The following is a 6,404-nucleotide window of genomic DNA, read 5'->3' as shown; positions in this document are numbered from 1 at the left end:
GGTAGCTTCTGCAACAGAAGCAGCACAAATTAGAGATTATTTGATGCAAAAATATGCAAAAAATAATTTTGATGTCGACCAGCTACCGAAACGAGATGACGCTCGCAGTGTTGCTTTTCGAATCGGTGCGGACCTGGATTTAATGGACGAGCTGTATAAAGCAGAAAATTGGCCCAGCGGCGTAATAATTAAACAATTCCGATTTTTTCGGAAGTCTCAACCGGGACAATTTTAAACCAACTACTAACTTTAGAAACAGGGGGGACTACTCTATAAACCTTTTCTACACCAACATTCAGTGTATTAGGAATAAAATTAATATTCTAGAATCTTATTTATGTGACAAAAACTATGATATTCTTTGTTTTACCGAACATTGGCTAACGAAAAATGAAGTGGTGCACTCGCTGATAGACAATTATGTAGTTTCATCTATATATACACGACAAAGCCACATACATGGTGGCACAATAATCATGCTGAAGAATAATATTGACTATACTGATCTAAATTGGGTAAGTGAGCTATCTGTGGACATGCACGGCGAAGTGTCCGCCATACAGCTTCTTAAACACAATCTATATTTGTTATGTGTATATAGATCTCCGAATGGAGATATACAAACTTTCATGCAAATACTTCAAAAGGTAATTGATAAAATTAACTGTCAAAACAAAATAGTTATCTGTGGTGATTTTAACTGTCAGTTTGATAAAAAAGACAAAAATTGTGATATGTTGTGTGACTTAATGGCCGCACTAGGTTTTTCTTACATTATTCATACTAATACAAGGAAATCAAACTGTATCGATAATGTGTTTGTAAATTATAACTTAGACCTGTTTAAGTCAGAAGTAACTACGTTAAGTATATCAGATCATAATCAAATTATTATAAAAATTCCGGTGGAGAAGGATGAAAAAGCCAAGAAATGGAAGACAATACGTCCATTTACCAATAATGGCAAGCTTGCCTTTTATAATGCAATTCTTAATTTAATTGGGAGTTCATTAACGACAATGAGTGTCAGGGTGTTGATAACACATTTAATATTTTCCATGATAAATTTATATCCTGCAGGAATACCTGCTTCCCTGAGAGGAAAGTGAAAGACAATAGAGACCATAACCACAAAAACTGGTTTAATAATGATGTAAAGCAAATGAGAAACACTTACCAGTTATTAAGTGACATTTATAGAATTACACCCACTTCCGAAAATAAAAATGCATTGAGAATATGTAGATCGCAATACAATAAACTTATCAAAAATGCTAAAAGGACATTTTATGATGAGATTATACGAAAAGCAAAAAACTCAACTAAAACAATGTGGAATATAGTTAACAATAAAAGAAAGGTAAAAAAATGTAGTGCTTTAAATCTTAACCCAAATAAAGTAAACACGTTTTTTACCACGAATATCCAAAAATTATCGAATACCAGGAATAACGATGGAAATCCACAAAACTCATATCTAAGTAATATACACACTGGTACCTTACCGATATTCTCATTTGAACCAATCTCTTGTACTAAAGTTAGAGATATTATTACATCATTATCAAACACACACAGCCAAGACACCTATGGTCTAAATATTCAATTAATCAAGCTTGTTATTGATATAATTATAATACCATTAACAAAATTACTGAATATGAGCCTACGGGAAGCAAAGTTTCCAAGTGCCTTAAAACAAGCCCTGATTGTACCAATACACAAGAAGGGCAATAAGAACGATTTAAATAATTACAGGCCAGTAGCACTTCTGCCAGTCTTTTCTAAGATATTTGAAAAAGCGCTTTGCTTACAAATAGCCGAATTTTTTGAAATTAATAATATTCTTAACAGTAAACAATATGGTTTTAGAAAACAATATAGTACACAAAGTGCTATTATTGATTTTACTGAAAATGCTTTACGTTGCTTTGAGGAGGGAAATACATGGTGTCTACTTTTTGCGACTTGAGTAAGGCATTTGATAGTGTCAAGCATGAAATCTTAACAGAAACTCAAAATACAATTTTGACGGTAAAAGTATAGGCTAATACAATCCTATCTCGAAGGTAGATCACAGTCTGTCAAAATTAATGGACAAAAATCAGACTCTTTGAGGATCAATGTGGGTGTTCCTCAGGGGCGTTTTGGGCCCTATCCTTTTTTTAATTTACCTAAACGACCTTTCTCTTAATGTAAATGCTGATTTCAGATTTTATGCTGATGAATACCACAATAAGCTGCGAAGGTTATATACTGGAGCACACGTTAGAAACAAATAACATATTGCTCGAAAAAACTGAAAAATGGTTTAACGCGAATCAACTGTCCCTCAACATGGCAAAAAACGTACACCTTGATAAATTCCTTGCGCCCATAACACGCAGTACAGACACACATAGCGTACAATTTTTAGGTGTTACTATCGACGCACATTTAAAATGGATCACCAAGTTAATACAGTGGCCCAAAAACTAGCCAAAAATATATATATCTTAAAAGTGTTGCAACATGAGGTATCTAGTAATGTACTGCAATCTGTTTATTTTGCTCTCTGTCATTTTGTAATGTCTTATTCTGTACTGGCATGGGGTCACGCAGCAGATAGTCATAGGGTATTTAGTCTACAGAGAAGAGCGGTAAGAATTCTAGGTCATGTCGGATACAGAGATAACTGTAGAGATTTGTTTAAAAAATTCGAAATCCTTACTTTTCCGTCACTATATATTTTAGAATGCGTTCTATATGTACATACCAGGAAAGACCAGTACTTACAACATAGAGATCTACCCTCTCATGACACCCGATCAAAAAATAAGTTGTACACAAACCAATACCGACTAACAAGAACCCTAAACAGTCATTGTCGGCAATCTATTAATTATTATAATCATCTTCCCGACAAAATAACAACTTTGAAGTATGATAACTTCAAACGTACAGTAAAGAAGTGGCTAATCGGAAAAGCATTTTTCTCTACCAGAGAATTTTTAGAGTCTAAATGTTTTGTTTAAGTGTGTTATCTCTTGCTTATTGTGACGTGTGTAAATACTTTATGTGTATTCAACACAAATAAAAAATATGAAATATGAAATATAAACTAAGTAAAAGATTATGTGCTGTGGTGAGTCTGAGGGTAATGCATCAATTAATTTACCCCTCAGTTTTTCTTAGACTCAGACGTCCTAGATAATAGTGCAGGTTGGGCTTTTAAAGCTAAATAATCTTATTCATTCATCTACAGTTATTTTATTTGAAACCGTATAGAGACAAGCTAAAGATATTACTGTGTGCAATTGGCTGCGGTTAACTAAACCACCCACAAAACACCTGTCCAGCTAACTCAAATAAATCAAAAATTTAAACTTAGAACTCGTACACCTACAGCATTCGCTACAAAACAAAATCCTAATAATGACTCGAAAAGAATTACTCAGTAGCCAACCGAAAATTACAAATACTCAATTATACAAACACCTGAGATAAATCGGAAATAGAATAAAATGAGAACTCTATCTGGGTTGTGTAATGGATTCAAATAAACACACAATTAATTGACCGACAATGACAAAAATTGCTATTCCGAAACATACGCTTTAAGTCATAAAGAAATGACGTGAAATAAAGAGGCACAAGTCCGTTTTTATATTTCCCACCGGCACGTGGTCGACACAAATAAACAAAGAAAGTCTTGAAATCACTTACAATTTTCCTCTTGAAAATCCAATTAATCTTTCAAAACATCGGTTCTTGCGAGATTCAGGCGCATGTAGCACTAACACGAAAACACTCATTGACAGTACGTTTGATGAAGTTTTCCATTATTTATATATTATTATGTGTTTGCCAATATATAAAATGTATTTGTTTTCTCTATATGCGATCGATTTCGGTATTTACCATTCTCAGGCTTGCGTCAATTGTGTTTAATATTATATCAGATGGAATGGTGATGCAGGGAGTAGATATTTGTTGGAATCTGTGCGTTTTGTGTGATGTGTAGTGTTTATTTTGAATTATTTCGTGGTTATAATTGACACTCATTGACAGCTTCAGGAAATCTCATTTCTTTGCTGTCACACTGCACTCAATCCCTCTTTCTTGTAGCTATTCAGACGGGAAACACTTCAAATATTTTTGTTGATAAATAACGTTTTAAAACGGTTTCATTATGCATTACAACTGCGTTTCCAAAAGCAAAGAACCTTCTTCCGTTAACGGACCAACAGCATTAAACTTTGTACCTACAAAATTAACTTAACTGCATCTGCACAGATTATTTTGATTAAACCCCGCGTGCAGGAGTAAGAATTCGTTAAGCCGAGTGTGAGCAAGAGGCGAAGAGTGCGCTTTCAAATTTGTTTTTTCGATTTTAATAGCTCTTATGGACATTTTCATGTCTTAACGAGAACACAAACATGAAATAATTTTTAATTTTTGATCGAACGACACCAATTTCAAGTCTGTAAATGGTGTAGTTCCGGAGCCTTTGTGACTCAGACAGACATATAAGGAACTTTATTTTTTGAAAGTGAAAGTGCACTAAAAATATAGAACACATCGGCACAATCTCAATAAACGGAAATTTCACAGTTTAAAAGAATAGTAAGTCCGAGAGTAGGTAAGTGTTTCAAAAAGGAGCTATAGTGAATTTAAATTTAATATAGGGAATTTAAAATAACAAATAAAAATTACCTCGGAAAAGTGCGTTCGGGAACAGGCACGGTTGTTACAAAGAAAACGTGTTGCTGCTAGCAACCCGTCTAATATAAAAATGTTATCTTTATATAAAACGTATCCGGACACGTATAAAATTAAATTTGCTACCAAACAATTACGCGTTTAGCTAACCCCAGTTTCCAGTGTGGTAGCTCTGAACTTCTTCACTTTGTAATGGGCCAGTGTTTACCTAACAGTTAGCTAAAATCAGCGAAATGGGCATTTTGCATAATTCTCATCTTTAAACGTGCCTTTTAAGGTGCTCAACATTAAATAAATTACGTTTAAAGGATTACCTTAACTTTTTCACACCCATCAACGTAACTGCCACGTTCATCCCTTTGAAATTTAAGACAAACCTAGTTAAACGCCGTGACCTGAATTACTAATTACAAAGATGAAAGGCTGAAGTTAGTACGCGCACTGTATTAAATTGTTTAATTTGCACGAAAGATGTAGAAAATTTTTTCCTGATACATAAGCCCGTTGAGGGAAGGCGTGGTGCTTGTTAAAAATTACCCGATCTACTTGGGGTAATTAAATTTGCAGGTTACTAATGGTATGGTATCTCTATAATCCAGTGTGCTCAAGGACAAAGTACTTAGCTAACTGCAAATGTTTGTTTTCAAGATCTACAAAGCTTAGCTATAATACTCTACGAACACAGATTCCTCGTTTACAATGCACCTTACTTTTACACTCTTATGTGTACTGGAAAAGGTACAAACTTGTCATACTTAAATTATACCTATTTTGATTCGATTAGACAGTTTTTAATTAAATACGAGGTCAGATCAGCTTATATTAGATGTAGAAACTTATACAAAGAGTCCCAACATTTAGTCTTCATAAATTGACTGGTCTTTTTTGTCATGGAAAACGACTTATGAAAGAAAATGTGAACATCTAAGTTAGTAAATAAGAGCAGACAGTGGAAAACCCACAAGGGGCATATATACTTAAACCGAAACGAATTCCTAAGGAGAGCAATAAACACACCGTCAATTCTACGAGTATACGTCACGTTTTTCGCCAAAATAAAGCGCTCTGAAATAAATGAATCGCTCTGAGTTACGCAGATAATGATGATTAAAGTTTAAAGTTAATGCAGTTACACCTACCTTCAAATTTCCTGGAGCTTCCCTTCTACCGCTTCCTTCGAAATAAATTTAAAATGATCCCGGTAATATCCATAGCTCAATAGCGTAAAGTCTTCAAACGTAGATCCACTAATTGGAATTTGCACTAATTTTAACAAAAAGAAGCTTACAGTTACGCTAATTAATATTAATAACTTACAATTACATTAGGCCATTCAATTTCTAATTTTTCTCCCACAATCGCGTGCAGAGAACTTCGAGCGGACGCGCGTTCCCAATAGAGTCATGCATTTACATCGCGAACGATGGGAAAGCTCCAGCTTTCTCATCTAAAATTTGGGGTGGTTGCTATTTTCATTTGATCCCAGTGAATCCAGTCGCATGCGCAATAAATAACTTCATTTTAGATTATTTTATGACGGCTCCCGAACGACACATTTGGAAAGGCGAAATTTTACAAATGGACCTTAGCTGTACAATTTATGGGGAAAAATAAATAATTTGGGGGCTACAGTTAACTTTAATTTCGGCGAAGCAGGGAAGTCGGAAAATTTTAAGTACTGAGTATTACGATCGTTAGATGGC

The 6,404-nt window shown here is 34.4% G+C and overlaps 1 protein-coding gene across 2 annotated transcripts in view; it reads right to left on the bottom strand.

The window, feature by feature from the left end:
- Nucleotides 1-6,152, bottom strand: part of LOC116168682 (synaptotagmin-12) — a 47,747-nt gene extending 41,595 nt beyond the window's left edge. Inside the window, exons 1-2 of one of the 2 annotated variants that reach the window (XM_031484627.1) lie at nt 6,019-6,152; nt 5,841-5,964 (exon numbers count right to left, since the gene is read on the bottom strand). The gene's annotated coding sequence lies outside the window, so the exon portion shown is untranslated. The remainder of the gene's footprint in view (nt 1-5,840; nt 5,965-6,018) is intronic. The other variant, XM_031484628.1, reaches the window with a different exon arrangement.
- Between the last annotated feature and the right edge of the window lie 252 nt (nt 6,153-6,404).

Source organism: Photinus pyralis, unplaced genomic scaffold (assembly GCF_008802855.1).
Source record: "Photinus pyralis isolate 1611_PpyrPB1 unplaced genomic scaffold, Ppyr1.3 Ppyr1.4_LG4, whole genome shotgun sequence".
Taxonomy (NCBI): Eukaryota; Metazoa; Arthropoda; class Insecta; order Coleoptera; family Lampyridae; genus Photinus; species Photinus pyralis.
The sequence above is the reverse complement of the archived record's forward strand: the minus strand, read 5'-3'. Positions and strand labels throughout refer to the sequence as shown.